The sequence below is a fragment of the Myodes glareolus genome, chromosome 1 (genome assembly GCF_982192425.1).
Source record: "Myodes glareolus chromosome 1, mMyoGla1.1, whole genome shotgun sequence".
In the NCBI taxonomy this organism is placed as follows: domain Eukaryota; kingdom Metazoa; phylum Chordata; class Mammalia; order Rodentia; family Cricetidae; genus Myodes; species Myodes glareolus.
Genome location: NC_142026.1, coordinates 90180095 through 90202604, shown reverse-complemented (window position 1 = coordinate 90202604; position 22510 = coordinate 90180095). Strand labels below are relative to the sequence as shown.

Genomic DNA, 22510 nt, shown 5'->3' with positions numbered 1-22510 from the left:
GTATGGTGGCAGATGCCTTTATTACCAGCACTAGAAAGACAGAGGCAAGCAGATCTCTGTGAATTTGGGGCCAGCTTAGTCTACGTAGTCAATTCAGAACAGCTAGAGTGACATAGTAAGACCTTGTAAGAAGAAGGAAAAGGAAGAAGAAGAGGACTAGGAGAAGGCCAGGGACCATGAGAACCACCCCAGCACACACACAAAGCTAGACACACACACACACACACACACACACACACACACACACACACATATACGGAGGTGGTATATGTCTGTTCCCATCACTCAAGGCTGAGGCAAAAGTAATGAGAGTTTTGAGGCTCATCTGGACTACACAGCAAGATCTTCCCCACACTTCCCCCCTACACACACACACACACACACACACACACTCACGAGAAGGTACACTACTGCTCAATTGGTTGAGGCAAGAAGAACAAGGACTTGTGGCCAGCCTGGGCTACACAGCAAGCCTAGATCACAAAAAATAAATTACTCAGTGTACAGTACTTGCTTAGCATGCAGGAAGCATTGGTTTGATCCCCAGCACCAAAAAGATTACACTGCCAGAGGTAGTGTAGTTTCAGCCCAAATTGGTCTACACAGTGAGGTCCAGGCCAGACAGGGCTACACAGCAAGACTCTGTCTCAACAAAGCAAAATAAAATAAGTTTTTTAAGATAACAATAACCAAAATTTATTGTTCCCTGTCATTCCTACTCAAATGCCGTCATAAGGACTTCGCACAGCAGAAGTGTTCTTCAGTGCTCAGTAAGGGCTGAAAACATAGGGCCTATCACATCGCCCAAACCTGAGTTACTCCTAGCCAACTAAAACCCCACTCAACAGGAACCCCTCCTCTGATATCACAAAATCACCCTGGATTGCCAGCTACTTTCTCAGGCCTTCAGAAGGTTGGTGTGTTCTACAATCAGCACTCAGCAACCCCTGGAGTACAATACCTGCCCCCAGGTCCCCACTCCTGCCTGTGACACTGGCTTTCCTGCTCCTTCTAGGACTGCCCCTCCCATCGGGAGCTTCCTGGAACGACTAAGGGAGGAATTACAGCGAGAGTTGTCTGGTGTGGGAGGTCCTTCTGTATATGTGTTTTGTTTTTATTGGCTAATGAATAAAGCTGCTTTCAGTCAATGGCTTAACACAGTAAAGCCGGGTGGAAAATCCAAACAGAGATGTAGAGAGAGTAGGAGGAGTCAGGGAGTCACCATGGAACCGCTGCAGGAGATTCACACCAAAACCTTGCTGATAGACCACAAGACTTGTGGTAAAATATAAAACGATAAAAATGGAGAAAAAAAACAATAAAAATGGGTTAATTTAAAATGTAAGAGCTAGCTTACATTTCTACATGTAAGAAGCTGGAACTAATAGGCCAAGCCGTGATTTAATTAATAGTTTCTGCGTGATTGTTTTGGGAGTCTGGGTGGCCGGCCGGGGAAAAAAACAAGCAGCCTTCGACTCCAGCTGTCCTGATGTTATCATCACACAAAACCTCCTCTTTTTCTAAATACCAGCACTTTCCTTGGGAGGGCATTTAGGTTAGAAAGGACTAAGCAGAGCTCCCAGAAGTCAGTGTGAAGGAGAACACCCAAAAAAGCACCTCCACTGAGGCTCACCTCAGACGTCTGCTGTCCCTTCAGCAGTATACTCAGAGTTCTCACTGTGTGTCACTGGGGTGGACACAAAATCAGTCAGCTGTAGCTAAGAGGCTCAGTAACCGGGCAATCAGCAAATCAAACCTCTCGGTTAAAGGGTTTCTCATGGTCAGTCCTCTAACTAAATTACACCCTGAAGAAGGCAGCTGATACCAGAGCAAGCCCCTGCCCCTTTAAGGGAGCAAGTGTAGAGCTACCCTTTCGTATGCTGACACATACTTTAGCGTGGATGTGAATTACACAAGTAAATAAATAATTGATCCAGAAAGCAATGAGAGGTTGAGAGGGGAAGGATTCTTTTACACTATTCTAGACTTCTTCCAGACTGAGAGACAGCCTTGCTGTTAGGATTACCATGCACGTTGAACATGAAAGAATTATTCTTGACAGATAAGGCAGAATGGACAAGGGGGAAAAAAAAACAAAAACTCCAAAAGCAAGTTCCTATTGAACAAGGCAGCCATCGGCCTGATGGGATGATGACAGACAGGCAGAACGGGAAAATATCAGAAAAGCTCATTAGAATAAAAGCGTACACGGGAAGTAATGAGATCCAGATCACACTTGGCTCCAAGATCAAGTTGATGTTTCTAAAATGAAAGTTAACAATGCAAGACAAGTGCAAAGACATTATACTGAACAGATAGGGCGGCGTTTACTGTCCAGATGGGACAAATGGAGAGTAAATACCAACAACACTACCCAGGGACTGTGCTGCACACCTCTCACGGAGATGGGAAAAAACTGGCAGCTAAGAGTAAGCTGCACCCATGTGGAACTTCTCTCTGGGGGAGCAGGAAGCCTGAGCTGAACGTGGTAAGAACAGGAGCCCTCACCTGAACCCGGCGCCAGCATAAAAGGGCAGCATCAAAAGGATCTCACATCTTGGCAACTTTAAAAGTCAGGATAGCTTCCTTGCCAGCCCACTGTGAAGAAAGGACTTCTCAGGGGCAGACCAAGTTGTTTCTAAAGCTTCTCTTGTCTGGAAGAATCCATGACCCAGCCCCAGCCACAATCAGAATTCCTTTCAGAATAACAGTCACCAGCGTCTCCATCTTAGTTCACTTATTTACTTCTGTATTTGTTTGTTTGTTTGTCTGAAGGAGGGATCATGCTGGGGCACAGGTGAGAAAGTCAGACGACAACTTGCAAGCATCATTCTCCCCTTCCACCATGGGGGTTCAGGAATTGAACTCAAGGCCATCAGGTTTGACAGCAGCCACCTTCACCTGCGGAGCCATCTCACTAGCCACCATCTTCATTTTTTGCAGTACTGGAGATTAGACCCATGGTAAGTGCTTTACCACTGAGCTACATTCCTGGTTCTGGGTTCCATCTTTAAAATCCCAAGGCTTATCAGTCTTTGACTATGCAGCTGTCTTAGGGTTTCTTCTGCAGCAATGAAAACCCATGACTGAAAAGCAAGTTGGAAAGGAAAGGGCGTATTTGGCTTACACTTCCATGTCACTGTTCTTCATCAAAGGAACACAGGACAGGAACTAAAACAGGCCAGGAACCTGGGGCAGGAGCTGATGCAGAGGCCATGGAGGAGTGCTGGTTTGCTCCTCATGGCTTGCTCAGCCTGCTTTCTTATAGAATCCAGGACCACAGGCCTAGAGGTGGCAGTGCCCACAATGGGCTGGCCCTCCCACATGAATTACTAATTAAGAAAATGCCTTACAGTCTTATCTGCAGCCTGATCTCATGGAGGCATTTTCTTCACTGAGGCTCCCTCTTCTCAGATGACTTTAGCTTGTATCCAGTTGACATAAAACTGTCCAGTACAGCAACTGAGGTGAGTTCCAAGGAATGCTAAGAAACAGGCATTCAAGGGCTCAAGACATGTGAGGGCAGAACACAAAGACTGTGGTGAGAGGGAGGAGCAGAATGCTATTACACAGGAGGGCTTTGATGGGTAGTTTTAATTGTCAACTTGACACAAACTAGAATCACAATTTTAAAGAAAACCTGTCTAGAGCAAATTAGCCTATGGAGGTTTGCTTAACTGTGCTAATCAAGTGGAGGACTCATCTGGATGTGGGTGGTACCACTGCATGGGCTGGCTCCAGGACCAACGGAGCACAGCATGCATGATCAGGACCACAGATGTCACATGACCAGCTCCCTGGAGCTCTGGCTGAGGCTTCCCGGTAAGGCTGAACCCTAAGACACTCCCTTCCCTGCAGTGCTTTTGTCAGGGCATTTTGTCACAGCACCAGAAAAGAAACTAGACGGAGGACTCAAATAAACAATAGAGTTGACTTTTTTTTTTTCCAATGGGAGGTGGGGGCGGCTGGCATAGTGGCATGCACCTTTAATCCCAAACTGATCTCTGTAAATTCCAGAACAGCCAGAACTACACAGTGAGATCCTGTCTCAAAACAAAAACAAAAACAAACAAACAAACAAAAAAAAAAGACAAACGTCGCAAGGATAGGAAAGGAACTAAGTTCTGGTTAGAAATGAATTCTAGTGTTATACACCCACTTGGAAATAGCGAGCTGAGACTAAAGCCGTTCTAGGAGAAAATATGACACACCCCAGGAACACAGCACATGGGCTGGAGGTGCAGGGCATCTGGTGGTAGTACTCATCTGGACAAAACGTGCACACACTCCATTCATCATATATCAGATTGCATGCACCTTTCCATGACTTAACTGTTAAGGGAGTTTATGATTCAGTTTGAATATTGACACAGTAGCTGCCAATACTGTGCAGAGTCACAAATATAGAAAAAAATGCTAATTATTAGCATAAATTCTACCATTTCCTTTGTGTTGTACGAGCCAGTTTTATATGCCACTATAAGACCACTTATATGTACAATCATCGAAATTACAGTATATGTATATATATATATGTATGTATGTATATGTATATGGCAGTTTGATCACAGAGCATAGCTCAAACCATCCAGCAGGGAAAAAAAAAACCTCAGTCAGTCAGATTAGAATGTTGGAAGGAGAAAGAGAAGACACTTCTAAGTTACAGCCACTGCCTCCTCTGTGCATTCCTTTGAATGCAAAGATATTCCTAAGAAAAGTACAGCTTCTCACTAGAGCTGAGGATGCCTCAGTACCACAGCTTCCCAACGAGTATATGCTCAACAATACCCACAGACTCCAGCCCACCAGACCATCTCTGCATTCCTTCCCATACTGTAAACCTCCATGTTTAGATATATTAGGTCCCTGGATGGCTGTGAGTCCAGTGACCGAGACCCTCCAGTCAGCTGCCCACCAAACGCACAAACACAACTCCCGCGGTGGTCCTACTCACACTCCCCACAAGACCAAGAGGTTCGAGCATCCTTGTCACCCCAGACCCCAAAGGAAGGTAGAAGGTGTCAACAGAACACTAACTTCTTCCTCCTCCTTCATTGACTTATCACCCCATGTGGAATGGTGCAACAGAAGTAGAGGCCAGGAAACAGCAGGCAGATGGGACCTGAGTATCACAGAATAGGAAACCAACACCAAAAGTCCTTCCTAAGGTGGAGGAGCAAATGATGTGTGAACTGAGATCCAAATCCACCAGTCCAGGCACTGCTGTCCCCCTGAGTTTTATTACACACCAGGATCAAATAAAGTTAATAATTGTCAGGCATGATGATGCACGACTTTAATCCACCTCTCGTGAAGCAGAGACAAGTAGATCTCTGAGATGAAGGCCAGCCTGGTCTGCATAGTGAGTGCCAAACCAGACCCCATCGCAAACAAACAAAAAGAGTCAAGATGTTGGGGCCAGCAAGATACTTCAGTGGATAAAGGCGTCTGCCACTAAGTTTGACAACCAGATTTCAATCCCCAAGACCTACATGATAGAAGGAAAGAGTTCATTCCTGAAACCTGTACTCTACACACCCCTGTCACTGCTGCACCCCTACCCTGCCCCAGACACACACACAATAAACAAACAAATAAGGATTAAGAATGGCAAGGAGTCATGCCGGAGGAGCCCACAAAGACAGTTGACCTGAGCTCATGGGAGTACATGGACTCTGGATCAACAGTTAGGGAGCCTACACATGACTGACCTAGGCCCTCTGCATGTGTGTGACGGTTGTGTAGTTGGTTTCTTTGTAAGGCTCCTAACAGTGAAACCAGGACCTATCCCTGGCACTTAGCTGACTTTTTGGAACCTGTTCCCCACGCTGGATTACCTTGCCCAGCCATGGGGAGGCCTGCCCCTTTCCTAAAGAGGAGTGGGTGAAAGAGGAAGGAGTGGGAGGAGAGAAACGAGGGGAAACTGTGGTGGGTATGTAAAATAAAGAAAAAAAATGTTTAAAAAAAGGGGGGGGGGATTAAAAAAAAAAAGAATTCCAAGGAGCTAGAGAAATAGTTCAATGGTTAAAGAGCACTGGCTACTCTTCAAGGACACAGGTTCAATTCCCAGCACTCACATAGTGCTTCATACCTGTAATGCCAGTTCTATGTGGATGTATTACCCTTTCTGGCCTCCTAAGGCACCAGGCTCATACATGGTACACAAACATACATGCAGGCAAAACATATAAAAAAGTAAAATGATCTTAAGGAAAAAAAAACCTTTTCCAAGATGTTGACATTAAACAAGTACTGCTTATGGGATGTAGCAGAGGAAAAGGATATTCAACTGAGGATTCAAGTAAGCAAGGAAGTAGAAAAGACGGGGTCCCAGTACTCCCCCAGGAGCCAGACTGAAGGCATGCACTGCTGCGTCTTGCTAGACCTGAAACTGCAACTATTGGAAAAAGCATATGAAAAACACCTCAAGGTACAAGCGTAGGGAAGGACTTTGTGAAAAGAGCGCTAAGGGCTCAGGAAATAGCATCAAGTCAGGAGCTTCTGCAAAGCAGAACAAACAACAGTCGCAGGAAGAAACAGCCTACAGGATGGGAGCAAGTCTTTGCTATCTATACATCTGACAAAAGATTAATATCTAGACTATATTAAGAACTCAAAAAAACTAAATACTAAAACTCAAACCCAAATAGTAAATGAATTTATGACTGAACAGCAGCCAGTTCTCCACAGATAAAATAGAAATGGTCAGTGCTCATGTGAAAAAACATATAACATTCTTAGCTACCAGGGAGACACAAGTTTAAACTACACAGGAATTCCATCTCAGCCCCATCAGAATGGCGCTCGTCAAGGAAACAAATAGCCAATAAAAAGGAAAGAAAATAAATGCCAGTGAGGATGAGGGTGGAAAGCTGGGGGGTGTGCCTGGTCCAGCAACTGTGAAAATCAATACGACTCCTCAAAAAAACTAAAAATATACAGAAGTACCATATGACCCAACTGGAGTACTTCTGGGTATGTACCCACCAACATTCCATAGAGATTCTTATTTATGATAGACAAGTTGTGGAATCCACCTACATGTCCAGCGATAGACGAATGGATTGAATAAAGAAAATATGGTATATCAACACAATAGAGCTTAGCCATAAAGAACAAAATTATGTTTGTTGATTGAAGAAATGATGCAACTAGAGATTGTGATATTAAGCAAAATAAAGCAGACTCAGAAAGGCAAATCTAACATTTTTCTCATATGTGAATACTAAATTTTATAGATACATGAAGTTTTTCATACATATTTTATATAAACATATATTTTATGTGTGCTTGTGTGTATATGTACATGTGAACATGTGCATGTGTGAGCATGTTTGTGTGTATGTGCATATTTTCATGCACATGTGTATGTGTGCCTGTGCATGCATGTGTAAATGTGTGAGGGGGACAGGGGGACCACCGTACATGCATGTGTGCAATATAAAAGCATAAGGAAATCCTGGGGAAGCTAGCATCACGAGGCAGTATAAGGATGAGGCAGCATGTCCTGGCAGGAGTGCAAGGGAACCCAAAATCAAAACAGGAAGTTTTGGGAAATGGTACTTCATGTCCAATTTCTATAAAAATGACAGAACTAGTTAAGATTCCACCATCTCAGGGTCAGACTTTGGCTCTGTTGAGGATGATAATGGCACTACCGCAAACAAATAACTTCAAAGCAAATACCCAAATATTGGCTAACGTAGACCCAGTTCAGAAGCTTGGTTTATTTGGTAATGCAGAAGAATAAGCCAATCACATTGGCTTTGATCCTCCCACTTTTTTTACCAATCCTCTTCAATATCCTAACTTCCCAGCAATTGTGTGAGGCCAACTCCCTTCTAAAGGACAAAATTAAATAGTCAGTGTGCATATTGCTAAATAAAGCAATTCTGACCTAAGAATGCTCTCGTTTTAACTTCAAAGAAGTCACCACTAGTTTTCCAGTCCCTCTACTCTACCAACTGCCATCTCTAAAAGGAGAAATCCTAGTTCATCTTTAAAAGAGCTGGTTCCCCCAAACAAAGTAAGCATAATATTTTTTAATAGTAGTGAGAAGGAAAAATCCTTCTTCTCAATATATTAAAGACTTTTCCCATAGTCCCTTTTTATGCACATTTTTGGAATCATTATCATGTGATACAGCCTGTTCTTTCACATCTGGTGTTGCCATGGCACTACATAACAACTATTATCACTACAGTTACAACACAGTGTATACGGATCTTCATTGATTTAACCAGAGCTGTGTTTGAAGGCATTTAAAGAGTTTTACTTTTTAGTAATGGAACTGTGAACATCTTTAGGCAGTTTGTTAGCCTTTTCTTTCTTACGTTTCATTAGGAGGCAAGAATCTGGACCTTATGATGTGCCTACATTCAATATTTTAAAAACAGATCTTGTCAAGCATTTTAGTAACTGTAAGTACTATTAATTAACAGTAAGTACCATTAAGTAAGCTGTAGAGGTTCATGACTATATCAGCACTTGGGAGTCCGAGGCAAGAAAACTAATATTCCTTTAAGGCTAGCTTGGGCTACATAAATTCCAGGCTAGCCTGGGCTACAGAGTAAGATCTATCTTTAAAACAATAACAAAGAGGCTAGAGAGGTGACTGCTATTAAGAAAACTTGCTGCACATCCTAAGGACCTGGATTCAGTGCCCAGTACCCATATGGCAGCTGCACCAATAACTCCAGCTCCAGTGAATACCACAGCCTCTTCTGGTCTCCACAAGCATTGTTTTTTTTAATTTATTATGTATACAATATTCTGTCTGTGTGTACGTCTGCAGGCCAGAAGAGGGAACCAGACCTCACTACAGATGGTTGTGAGCCACCATGTGGCCGCTGGGAACTGAACCCAGGATCCCTGGAAGAGCAGGCAATGCTCTTAACCACTGAGTCATCTCTCCAGCCCCCCCCCCCTACAAGCATTGTATTCATTTTGTGCATCCATATACCAAAATAAAATAACAATAAGTAAACCACCTCTATTAAATACATACATGTGAACGCTATAAGGATATTATGAGAATATACAAAATATCCCTTTTTCATGGGTGTAGAAGGTGAGGGTCCATTAAGTACTGATAAACAAATACCTCTTTTTCAGGTCCTTAATTCCTCACTGCTTAGGGGAATATATCAAACATTCCTCTGCACCTTTCAGCCAGTGACAGGAAGACAGTACCAAGACCTCTGCATGTTTTTATAAGGGTATCAAAAGAAAGATTTGTGCTGGGCATGGTGGCATGTCAATAGTCTCAGCACAGTGGAAACTGAGGCAGGAGATGGAACTTGAGGTCAGCCTGGTCTGCATAAAGAGCCAGCTTGGGGATGGAAGCTATAGAACTTGTTCACTTAACCGTCTTAAAGATGTCTCTTGGGTAGGGAGTGGAACCCAGTGGTGGAATACTGACACAGGACTTACAGAGTATGCTCAAGGCTCTGGGTCTGAAAATAGATAAATAAATGCTTCCTTGTAGATTTCTCGGCTTTCTTCACCTTGTATAATAAATACATTTCAGCAAGGTGGTCCCTACCTAAGCCTCTCTAGATAGCACCTGTCTGAGAGAGAACAAAGAAATAGCCAGAAAAATTGGCTTCAAGAGGGAAAAAAAAGAAACATTTTTTACTGTTTTATTAACAGCAAGAAATGTCTTTAAAACCAACTCTCCCCCTGTTAGTCTTACTAAGACAATGTACGGTACCCCCTCTCACTTATAAACAAGAATGTAAGAGCATTCCGCCTACCTCTCCACAGAACAGGGGGAGCCCACCAGGTGTAGGTTTGTTACAGGGATTACATGCATGTGCCACCACCTCTCACCTTCTATGTGCCTTATTAAATATGCTTTTCATTATACAATGTACAGAAAACTATAAGCATTTACCAACTGATCACCTGGCTGTCCAATCTTTACTTGTTCATATTTGCTTTAAATTCCTGACAAAGTTATAGTTCAAGTCCTCCGCACAGCCCTGCCCACTCTGCCCCTCCTCCTCATTCCACCCCTCCTCCCTTCATCAAGCTAACCACACTTTGAACTGGACAAATACCATTTTGTGCATGATTCTATGCTTTTATCCCAATGTACCAGTAACAGACTTACCTCCATTCTAAGATGAATACTTTTCATATTACAGCATCACTAAAATGAGGGTCCATCTTACAATATACAGCAAGTGTTATGTCAGTTTGCCAGTCTTCCCCCTTTATCAGTGTACACAAAACAGCATCTTAGTGTCAGGAACCTTTTACAGTCTTTGAAATATGGCAGAACTGTCTTTTTTTAAAAACTGCGTTATTTTTTAATTATTTTATTTAAGACTCTCCTATATTCAGTCTGCCCTCAAATTTGCCATGTAGCTGAGGGTGACTTTGAACTTCTAATCCTCCTGTCACCACCTCCCAAGTACTAGGATTACAAGCATGTGCCACCACACCTAGTTTTGTGTAGTACATGCGATCAAATCCATAGCTTTGCACATGCTAGGCAAAACCTTGACCAATTGAGCTACATCCTCTCAGTCCTTTTTTACATACTTTATGGAAATATATAATATTTTACAAGGCATTCTCAGTTTCACATTTTCACTTAGAATGATTATGTGAGGAGGGCTGCCGCAAGACAGTGTCTTTGAGCATGACCGGGCTTTTGCATAGCAGCTGGGACTGCCTATACAAAACCTGCACATAATCAAGCCAACTAACTCTCCAGCATGGGTGCAGGAAGGGCCCCTGAGGACCGAGCTCTAACTGTGGAGGACTGGCCACTGATGGCTGCTAGAGGAGGGAAACTCAGTTTTCTTTGGGGTGTGACCCCTCATAGGCTGACCAAGTTCTAGTGCATGGCCCACATCATGGACATACAAGCAGCACTAATTAGACTCAGTGAGTTATTTTTAAAAGAGAGAGATATGAAAATGGGAAAGAGATGGGGGAGATCCAGAGAAGTTGGGGTGTGAGGCATGGGATTGAACATCATCAAAATTATTCTACACATGAATAAAATTCTCAAAAAATAGATTAAAATCAGTACATTTTAAGCACACACACACACAAGGTGGAAGACTCCTGAGAGAGGACAATGAGGTTGTTCTCTGTCTGGGCTCTATATGCATACACATGTACACACACACACACACATAGAGTCCAAAACAGCATCGACGAATGCCTATCACATGCCAGGCACTGTGTTAGACAGTAAAAATATCGTAAGCATTGTACATAAGAGTTTCCACATTTGCAGACCTTCCGCAGCTACAGAAAAGACCGTGACAAAAATCACATTTCCACAGCTGTAAAGTCAACGCCACAAATTAATAGCCATACGCCCAATGCCAAAAGCATCTCTATTTCGCAAAGGACCTACTAAACTAAGCTTAATAATACTATTCCCAATGCCCCAGTCTCAAATCTATGCGTAGTCTGTTCAGCAGTGGGACCTACTGCATTTGTAGATCAGGAGGGACAGAAAGGGCAGAAGAGAGATGATATGATTCCACTTCACATTAAAACCAAGGGCAATGGTGGTGGGTGCACACACAGTGAATGTACTTACTGTCACTCAAAATTACTGAACTGGCAAGTTTTATACACTTATTAAAATAAAAAATGTAAGGTTTTACATATTTTGTTACCCAAACCTTAAAAAACACAAATGTTTCCAAGTCTCCAATGAGAGTGTAGCGGCAGAGAGAAGCCGTTTGCAGAGATGAAAACAGGCATGAAATTGATCTCCTTTAACCTTATAGCAACTGTGCATTTCACACTGTTTGATGAACTCACAGAGCTCAGATTAAGAGAAGGCACAATCTAGAAAGCGGTTTTACTGCAAATGCATGGATCTAAATATGTTTGGGTTCCCAACCCTTTTTCTTAACACTAATCAGATGCCAAACCTTTGCCATTCTTTTAAACTCCGCTATTCAATGCCATAATCAAATTTAAAAGCCTCTGCTTCTCAGCATCCTGGTCCTCAGTAAACCTGCATACATTTGCTCAAACTATTCCTCCCTCTCCAGGTCCCTCTTGCAAATATCCAGATGTATTTCAAACTCCACAATCTCAAACCTTAGTCCACTAGCCTCATCAACCATATTCTATTAATTACCTTCTCTACAAGTTCCTTCTCTTTGTGCCTGTGAATTATTGTTGTTTGTTTTTGTTGTCATTATTTTTAGACAGATCTTGCTATATATGCTTGAACTTTCAATCCTCCTGCCTCAACTTCCAAAGTAGCTGGGATTATAGACTGGCATTACCAATTCCAGATCTTGGGTCTTTTTAGAAAATATGAAATCTATGCGAGGTGTGGTGGCACAAATCTCTACTCACAGCACTCAGGAGACAAGCACAGGTGGATCTCTGTGAGTTCAAGCCAATCTGGCCTACACAGCCAGGGCTATGTACACAGACCCTGTCTCAACATAAAAAACAAAAATATGAACTCTGGGGCTAGTGAGAAAGCTCAGTGGGTAAATGCTACCAAGCCTGGCAACCTGAATCCAGTCACTGGCTCCGTCTAATAGAAGAACTGACTCCTACAAATTGTTCCCTGGTCTCTCACATGCATCATGACATACGCATGAGCTCATACAGCCATGTGTGTACACTCGAAAATGCATACACACACAATAAATAAATTAAATAAATAAATGTAACTTCAAATTTTATCTTTGACTCTTTACATGTTTATGTGAAACTGAAGATTCCAATAAAGAACCATGGAGAGGATTTCAAGGGAAGAGGGTCAGAACACAGAAGACATGGAGGAGCAGAGGAATAATGAAACAGAAAGAGTTAATGGAGGATAGAAGGGCAGGGTAGAGCAATGATCATGGGGAAGGATAAGCACTAAGACCTTTGAAAATGCCATATGGAAACTTACTGCTGTAGATGCTTCCTAAAATATATAAATATTCATATGAAAAAATGATTTAAAAAAGTTATCCTATAACAGGAGAAAAATGCCTCTCTCCTAGACACAGGCTGTCAAATAAAAGGCCTATGGTTATATATGGGTTTATCTCTTTTTGTTGTTATTCAGTGGGGTCCCCTAGACCACCCCAAACTACAAGTTATTACCACCTATGGAGGTCTGAGTAAGAATGCATCCCATGGGTTCATATGCTTGATTACTTGGTACCCAGTTGGTGGAACTGTTTGGGAAGGATTGGGAGGTGTGGCTTTGTTGAAGAAGTTATGTTACTGGGGGGATGAAATTTCAGGTTTCAAAATACTCATGTCATTCCCAGTGTGTCTCTTTTCCTGCTTGTAGATCAAGATGTGAGCTCTCAGCTTGTTCCTGCCACCATGCCTTCACTCTAGCACCCTGAAAGTCCAAGCCCAGTTTCCATGGTCATGGTGATTGATTACAGCAATACAAAAGTACGCCACCACTGTTCTTCCCTTCCAGAACGTGGTGATAAGACCCTATTGCTGAAGACACCACATACTGAGTCAGAACATGGAGAAATCCAGGTGGTTCAGACCAGAAAGTGGCATCCTTCCTGACTATTCTCATAATCTGGAAAATTCTATACATACTGCCAGAGGAGAAAAGTTCATAGTCTTACTCAGCTGTGAACACGTGAAGCTGGGAGGGAATTGCGGTAGGAAAGATAGAAGAAGAAATTTGAGGAGAGAAAATGAGGGAGGATTTGGCCAAAACATTATCTGCATGTACTACATTCCCAAACAGAAAAAAAAAAAAACATTTTAATTAAAGATTTGAAATCTTAGCCATAGTCAACTCTTGAGTCATAGCGCCGCTATTCACCCAATCCTATAAAAACTTTGAAAGCCTTCCCAGAGTTCCCCTATACCCATTTTTTCACTTCCTTATTCAGTCACAATTTATTTCTGACTTGCTAGAGATTGAACCCAGTCTTGGCCCCACATATGCTAGGTGAGCATTCTGCTACCGAACTACATCCCTGGTGCCCACAATTCTATTCAACAGGTTTTCAAAATACAGCATTATCCTCTTGTGAAACTTAAAATATTGATAAATACAGAATAAAACAAAAACATATCCATGCAAAGACTTGAAGACCGATGTGTGCATCAGCACTATTCATGAGAGGCAAGAACTAGAAACAATCAAAATGTTCATGTGTTGGCAACATACACGGGTGTACAATGTAACAGTGCTCAGCAATAAATAAATATGACCTGCTAATTCCTGCAAACTCTGAAGACTCTCAGAGCATCATGTCAAATTAAAAATCAAACACTATAGTGAAAGAAACATAATGGTTTCTACAGTTGAGAACAAGTAAAGAAGACTGTAAAGGGGGATAGGAAAAATTCTGGAAAAACAGAGATGTTATAAGATTATGATACAAAACTACACCTGTCAGAACTCAAATTGGACACTTAAAACCAGTGGCTAATTTAACATAAATTATCCCTCAATAAAGCTGGCCTTTAAAACTTAAGCTAAGCCTTCTAAAATGAGTCCTAGTTAAATAAGATTTTACCTACATTTCTTTTATAAATCTTAATTTACATTTTTGTAATGTAATTGTAGGATTAGATTTCTCATGAAACAATTTCCTAATACCAGGATATAATAACTAAATCCGGGGGAAATTTTTTAAGATTTATTTTTAATTATGTGCATGTGCATATGAGTTTGTGTGTGAGTGTGTGCTTGTGTGAATGCAGGAAGGTACCCCTGCAGTCCAGAAAAGGGTGTTTGATCCTCTGGGGATAGTTGTAGGCAGTTGTGAGCCACCTGAAGTAGGTGCTGAAAAGCAGTCTCTGGCCTTGCATGAGCAGTAACTACATGCTCCATCTGATGCACCATCTCTCTAGCCCCCTAAATTCTGTCTTATTTCCTGAATCCTTATCAAAGCACACATAGGCAGGCAAATTATTATCAGAATGGTATTGTGATTGTGATTATGTGAGTATATCTGTAATTCTACTTTCATGGAAATTTTATATATTCTCAAATGCAAAGGTTTATAAGGGGCTACAGAGATGGCTCAACCATAACAGCATTTGCCACTGCAGAGCACCTGGGTTCAATTCCCCAGCACCCATATGTAACATGTACACATGGCTAACAACCATGTGTAACTCCAGTTCTTGGGTATCTGGTGCCTTCTGACCTTCAAGGGCACCAAGCATATATGTGGCACACTAACATACATGCAGGCAAAACACTCATACAAAAAATAAAATTAGTACATCTGTTTATTTAAGTAGCTTTAAAAATAGAGTTTTTAGGAACTCCCTGTATGGAAACATCAAACCCTAAAGGATGCTGGTCTTCCTTTAAGGTGCTGTGCCTCAGGGGAAGACTGGGACAAGGCCTTTCTCCTTAATTCCTTTATGCCTGAATAGTATTTTTTCCTTAATCACACTCTAACCCTATTATAAATAAACACAGTGTTTAAACAAAAGTGACTCCTAAAAATAATGTACAAATAAGCAGAATTACTGCCATAAAACTTTTAATTTATAGACAAATCAATCTCATATTATCTTCCTTCCTTCCTTGCTTGCTTCCTTCATTTTTTCCTTCCTTTGAGATATTCTCACTATAACCCAGGCTGGCCAGAAACTCAATGTGTAGTCCCACTTGGACCACATGTGTGCCACCATGCCTAGCCATGCCTTGTTCTGTCAGTCAAAGACACAAGCACGGATCTGCAGGGTGGCAGAGGTTTATAATCCCAGCACTTGGGAAGCTGAGGCAGAATGATTACCAAGAATTAGAGCCCAACCTGGATTACATACCGAGTTTCAGGTCAGTATCAGCTACAGAATGAGATGCTACCACTTAAAAAACAAAAAAAAAAAAAAAAGTAACATTTACAGCCTGTCCCTTGAGAGCAGCTGTTAATCCTAAACTAGAGGCAAGTCTGAACTCTGGTTAAACCCACAAGCTCGCATACTAATGCACTTCTAGCACTCCACAGTTTCCAGAGTAAAGGACTGAGCTTGCCATGAGGCAGGAAGGCAAAGGCTAAGGGAAGTTGTTTCTGGTCACTTACTATTAGGTTCGAAAAAGCTGATCAATTCTGACAGCTCCCCCAGCTCACTGACTTGCTTTCAAAAAAAAAAAAAGAGGAATATTTCCAGGTCAGTGGAGTAAGTATCCCAAGATTAGTGGCCAGTGATTAATTTATCCTCTTAAGTGACCATAAATAATGGGGATTACATTGCTTTGACATTTCCCACTATCCATTCTCAGTTGCCACCAGATACCCAAAACCATCATGATGGATTAAGATGAAAGGACATTCTAATTTGATTAAAAATTACTTCCTACCAAACTTTTTTTCCAAAATTAATCTGCATCTTAAATAGCTCGGTATTTTTTTTCCAGTCAAAGACATTAAAAGAAAAAAAATCTACCATATAACAAATCATTACAGTGTTCACATAACAACTGACACTGAAAGCCTAATGTAGCTCATCTTAGCCACTGGTCTTTGCTTTCTCTCCGCAAAAACAGAAGCCCACAGCCCCTCTGTCTCTCAAACTCCTCAGAGGAAAATGCTTTACATTACTCTTCCTTTTCCCCACTTCCCAAAAGCACCAGACTTTATATTTACCAGTAAGAAAAACACACCTTAGTTCCTCTCAGCAAGCATACAGGCAGAGGAACATAAATCCTGCCATATGTCAATATTTGCCTTCATACAGACTTAGTAACTGATAAAAAAAAAACGATATTGAAAGATAAAAACGATTACTGAAGGGAAAGACAGCATCATCACTTGGAAAATAAGGACAGGGGTAAATGGTGAGAAGGCTTTGTGGGTAATGGCCAAACCTAATGGCCTGAGTTCGGACCCTGGAAGTCCCACAGTGGATGGGGAGAACCAATTCTCACAGGATGTCCTTTGACCTCCACATGCACAAGGTAGCGTGTGCACACCCACACATATACACAAAAAAAATACATTTAATTTAAAAAAAAAAAAAAAAAGCAAACGCTCTGGTTGCACAACTTCCGATTCCCTTCCATCCACCCCCTGCTTTGACTGGTTCTTCCTCCCGGGTCACTGTACTTCCAGCACCTTCAATTCAGCTATAGCCGCAGGAGAGCAACTCAGGACCCGAGTCCAAGAGATTACAACACAACTCGAGTCAACACACTTCGCCTGACGCCAGGTGCCCAGCCAAGGTGTTCAGTAAGTGGTGGGCATATCTTCCAGTAACTCCAAGGGCTCTTACTCTAGATCTGTTTGCCTCCCTGCTCACTATCTGACAGGAAACTAAATCAAAATTGAATGTTAGCCAGGCAGCCGGTTATTATCTCTGTTAGGACTGCTCCATTCTCAGCCAATGGTGCCACAAAATTACACCTTCTTCCTGGTCAAGTTTCAGTGCCTGCTTGTGCGGAGGCAAATGGTGTTTGATTTTTTTTTTTTTTTTTTGGTTTGTTTGCTTGTTTGTTTGGGCATTTTGTGTTTGGTTAAGTTTTGGTTTTGGCTTTGGTTTTATTTTTTTTAAGACAAGAGCCCTCCCAGGTCTGCCTAAAATAGAATTCTTGATTCCTGTTGTGCGGTGCTCCCTGGGAGGCATGTGCTCGCCCCTAAGCTCTACTGCTGGCCTCAGCTTTACTTCCCAGCCGTCTCAGGTTTCCACTGGAGTTTTGGGACACTGCAAATTTATGATCCTCTTACTTACAATCCTCCTGCCTCAGCCTCAGGGTTTTAGGATTTAGAGGTGTAAGCGACAATGCCCAGCCTCGTTTGCAGTTACCTGTGACATCACATCCTTAAATCTCTCTGCCCTTTACTAGTATTACATGTGGCAAAAAATTCAAGCCAGTGCCAGAAATGGTGGCACAGAAAAGGGAAACAGAGGCGGGCAGATTTCTGTGAGTTCAAGTCTAGCCTGGTCTACAAAGCAAGTTCTAGGACAGCCAAGGTTGTTACATAGATAAAACCTATCTCAAAACCCTAAAAGAAAAAAACTCAAGCCAGCTTTTCCCTGGCAACAGCTCCTCCTCATTCCCCCAGAGTCCCTGGTCCTACTAATGGCTCCTCTAGTCCTGCTGACATAATCTAGGGATACTAGTACATAATAAAATTGTGGGATCCTGTTCAAAAATTATTCAGTTTTACACATAACATTTGCATTTCTCTAAAAAAAGAAATGTTTTTGAAACAGGGTCTCACTATATAGCTTAAACTATGTAGATTAAGCTGGTTTTGAACTCACAGATATCAAACTGCTTCTACTTCCCAAATACTGGACTATAGGTGTATACCACCATGCCTGGCTAATTTTTTTAAAGGCACATACATATGGAACTAGAGAGATGGTTCAGTGGCTAACAGCAAGTACTACTACTGGAGAGGACTTGAGTTCAATTCCCAGCACCCACATTGGGTGGCTCACAACTTCCCATAACTCCAGCTCTAAGAGGATCACATTACATTGACCTTCGACATGGCCTGCACTCACGCACGCGCGTGCGCACGCACACACACACACACACACACACACACACACATACACACACACCACATACAGATACACACATGCATACATACAAAGAGTTAAAAATTAAATCTAAAAAAAAATCACATACCGATTTTTTTTATAGCACTATATCTTTTCAACAGACTATGGCCACTATTTAATTTGGAGACCACCAAACAATGTTCTAAACTCCTAGCTGGTTTGGTTTTAGGTTTGAGATGGTTTGGAGCAGGTTGAAAGTGTTTTTTGTTTGTGGTACCAGAAACTGAATACCAGGACCTCACTCATGTTGTCAAGTGTTCGACCAGTAAGCCCAGTCCCCAGCATGACACTCTAGTTGGGTGAGTTAAGTGGTTGGTTTTTTGCATACTCTTAGTCTTTGATTATTTATTTCCTACATGCACACAATGTATTCAAACTTAAACTGTGTGTTTGCATATGTGCATGTGTGTGTGTAAGTGCAGGTATGTGTGTGCCAGAGCACACACATAGAGGGCAGAGGTTCATCTCTCCTACCTTGTTGCAGCATGGTCTCTCTTGTTTCTGCCGTGCCGCCCCCTCCAGACTAGCTGGCCCACAAGCTTCTGGGCAATTCTCCTGTCTCCATTTACTTTTGCCATAGAAGTTCTAGAATCCCAGGGGGAGCCGCTGCACCCAGCCCTTTATGCAGGCTCTGGGGATAACTCTAACTCGGGTCACCAGACTTGCTGCACTTGTAGCTGCACAGTCATCTCAGGAGCCACATTTCTCTAATTCTTCCTCACACTCAATACAGCATTCCCAGATTTCCCTCCGTCTACTCTAAGAGATGTCTCGTAACTATTCTACCTTTCCCATTTCCACTGCTTCCCTAAAATCTCACCCAGTTGCTTTTCAGTCATGGATTTTGTCAATTTAGGGCCCCTCCCATTTCCTTCTTCTGAAACCCAAGCCACCTTTTTAAAAATTTATCTTTATAAATTTTGTGTGTGTGTGTGTGTGTGTGCATGATGTGGAATTGCAATAGTTAGTTCTCTCCTTCCACCACATGAGGTTACCCGGATCAAATGCAGGCTGTCAGTTTTAGTGGCAAGCAACTTTACTGGCTGGGCCATCCCACTGGCCTCCAGCCACCTTTTCAGAACACTTTAGAGGCTCTAGCGAAGCCCTCAATAGCTCTCAGTGCCTGTCTATCAATATGCAAACAATGTAATATACATCAACAGTTTCTTTGTTCATGTTTTTGTTCTTTTTTAAACCTAAATTCTGAGATTGGGAAATTAGTTCAAAGCACTTGTCTGGTAAACACAGGCACTGGGCTTGGACCCCAAAACTAAAGTGGGGAATCACATACAAAAGAAAGAAAAAGAGAAAGGAAGCGAGGGAGTAAGGACGGAGGAAGGGAGGGAGGGAGGAAGGGAGGGAGGGAGGGAAAAAACCCACAAGAGAACTAAATCTATAATTTATTATCTACAATTTTGAAATTCTAAACTCAAAGTTTCTAAAACTGGTTTGGTGCTGGAAAGATAACTCAGTTATTGAGAGTTTACTGTTCTTGCAGAGGACCTGGGTTCAGTTTCCATTACCCATAGCTACACAGAATTTGGGGCCAGCTGGGCTACTTGAATTCTATTTTTTTAAAAAAGCACAAGAACCATGCACAAAACTCAAGTCCAAATGGATCAAAGACCTCAACATAAAGCCAGCCACACTGAACCTTATAGAAGAGAAAGTGGGAAGTACACTTGAATGTATTGGCACAGGGAATCACTTCCTAAATATAACCCCAGCAGCACAGACACTGAAAGAAACAATTAATAAATAGGTCCTCCTGAAACTGAAAAGCTTCTGTAAAGCAAAGAACATGGTCAACAAGACAAAACGACAGCCTACAGAATGGGAAAATATCTTCACTAACCCCACATCAGACAGAGGTCTGATCTCCAAAATATACAAAGAACTCAAGAAATTGGACACCAAAAGATCACATAATCCAATAAAAAAAAATGGAGTACAGATCTAAACAGAGAACTCTCAACAGAGAAATCTAAAATGGCTGAAAAACACTTAAGGAAATGTTCAACAACCTTAGTCATCAGAGAAATGAAAATCAAAACAACTCTGAGATTCCGTCTTACACCTGTAAGAATGGCCAAGATCAAAAACACTGATGACAACTTATGCTGGAGAGGTTGCGGGGAAAAGAGAACACTTCTGCATTGCTGGTGGGAATGCAAGCTGGTACAACTCCTTTGGATGTCAGTGTGGCGATTTCTCAGAAAATTAGGAAACAACCTTCCTCAAGACCCAGTAATACCACTTTTGGGTATATACCCAAAGGATGCTCAATCGTGCCACAAGGACATGTGCTCAACTGTGTTCATAGCAGCTTTGTTTGTCATAGCCAGAACCTGGAAACAACCTAAATGCCCCTCGACCGAAGAATGGATAAGGAAAATGTGGTACATTTACACAATGGAGTACTACACAGCAGAAAAAAATAACGACATCTTGAATTTTGCAGGAAAATGGATGGAGCTAGAAAACATTATTTTGAGTAAGGTAACCTAGACACAGAAAGACAATTATCACATGTACTCACTCATAGGTGGTTTTTAAACATAAAGCAAAGAAAACCAGCCTACAAACCACAATCCCAGAGAACTTAGACAACATTGCAGACACTAAGAGAGACTTACATAGATCTAACCTACATGGGAAGTAGAAAGAAAAAGACAAGATCTCCAGAGTAAATTGGGAGCATGGGGACCTTGGGGGAGGGTTGAAGGGGGGAGGGGAGAGACAGGGTGAGGTGCAGAGAAAAATGTAGAGCTCAAAAATGTCAATAGAAAAAAAAAGCGCAAGAGCCAGGCATGGTGGTCCACTCCTTTAATCCCGGCACTTGGAAGACAGAAACAGATGGATTTCTGTGAGTTTTAGGATAGTTTGGTCTACAGAGCAAGTTCTAAGACAGCAAGGACTAAATAGAAGACCCTGTCTCTAAAAAATTATATATGTGTGTGTGTGTGTGTGTGTGTGTGTGTATAATAAAATATATAAAATAAAATATAATAAAATTAGTTCCTTTACCAGTTCCAACCTATTGCACAATGAACGATTCTCCAGAAGGAGACAAAACATAATTCTTAAATGTTTTATTAAAGTTCCATGGATTCGTCATTTACGCAGTCCTGCAGGACAGCTTTCCATTAGAGCGAGTTCACCATCATAAACAGCCAAAGGGCTGGGCGGACAACAGTAACTCTTTACACCATTTGTACAGAAATAATTAACTCTGTGGACCACCCTTCTTCATACAATCAGTGACAGATGTGAATCCTTCCAGATGCTGTCATTAGAAATCCCACATGAAGTTTAAGTAAAAGGCAAAAGTAAATAAAAATAATATACCAGATGAAAAGGTTTTCACTGTTAAAACCATTGCCTGGGGCTGAGAGCAGATAGCTCAGTGGTGGAGATGGGAGCCAGAAGCACCCTCTACCCCATGAGTTCAATCCACAGCAGGAAGAAAAGAGTCCTGACTCAGCTAGGCATTAATTCTTATCTTTTCAGAAAACTCGGTATTCAAGAGTGGTTTTTCTTTCCATCGTTCTTTATTCTTTGTTGTTGAGACAGGGTTTCTTTGTGTAGACCAGGCTGGCCTTCAACTCACAGAGATTCACCTCCCAAGTGCTGGGATTAAGGTGTGTTCCAGCACTACCCGCCCTGTGGTTTTCCAATTTTGTTTTCTTTTTTCTTTTCGATTTTTGAGTCAAAGTCTCGCCACATAACCCTGTCCGCCCTGAGACTCACATACAGACCAGGTTGGCCTCAAATCTGTGGCACTTCTGCCTCGGTCCCAGGAGTGCTGGGATTATAGGTTCAACCCAACCACTTCTGTCATAGTTTCCTGTTTTTAATTCTTTCAACCGTTATTTTTACTTTAAGTGTATGGGTGTTTCGCCTGTATGTCTGTGCACCATGTGCATGCAGAGCCTGCAGGGGCCAGAAGAGGGAGGGGATCTCCTGGGACTGGAGTAAAGATGGTGTGAACAGACATGGAAGAAAGCAG

The 22510-nt window shown here is 42.0% G+C and overlaps 2 protein-coding genes across 4 annotated transcripts in view; one reads left to right on the top strand and one right to left on the bottom strand.

Moving 5' to 3' along the window:
- Positions 1–22510, bottom strand: part of Slc16a10 (solute carrier family 16 member 10) — a 91340-nt gene that overhangs the window by 58909 nt on the left and 9921 nt on the right. The gene's annotated exons all lie outside the window — the stretch shown is intronic.
- LOC125394637 (uncharacterized) overlaps positions 16615–22510 on the top strand; it is a 53188-nt gene continuing 47292 nt past the window's right edge. For all 3 annotated transcript variants that reach the window (XR_015002241.2, XM_085690577.2, XM_087910798.1), the window contains exon 1: positions 16615–17159. The gene's annotated coding sequence lies outside the window, so the exon portion shown is untranslated. The remainder of the gene's footprint in view (positions 17160–22510) is intronic.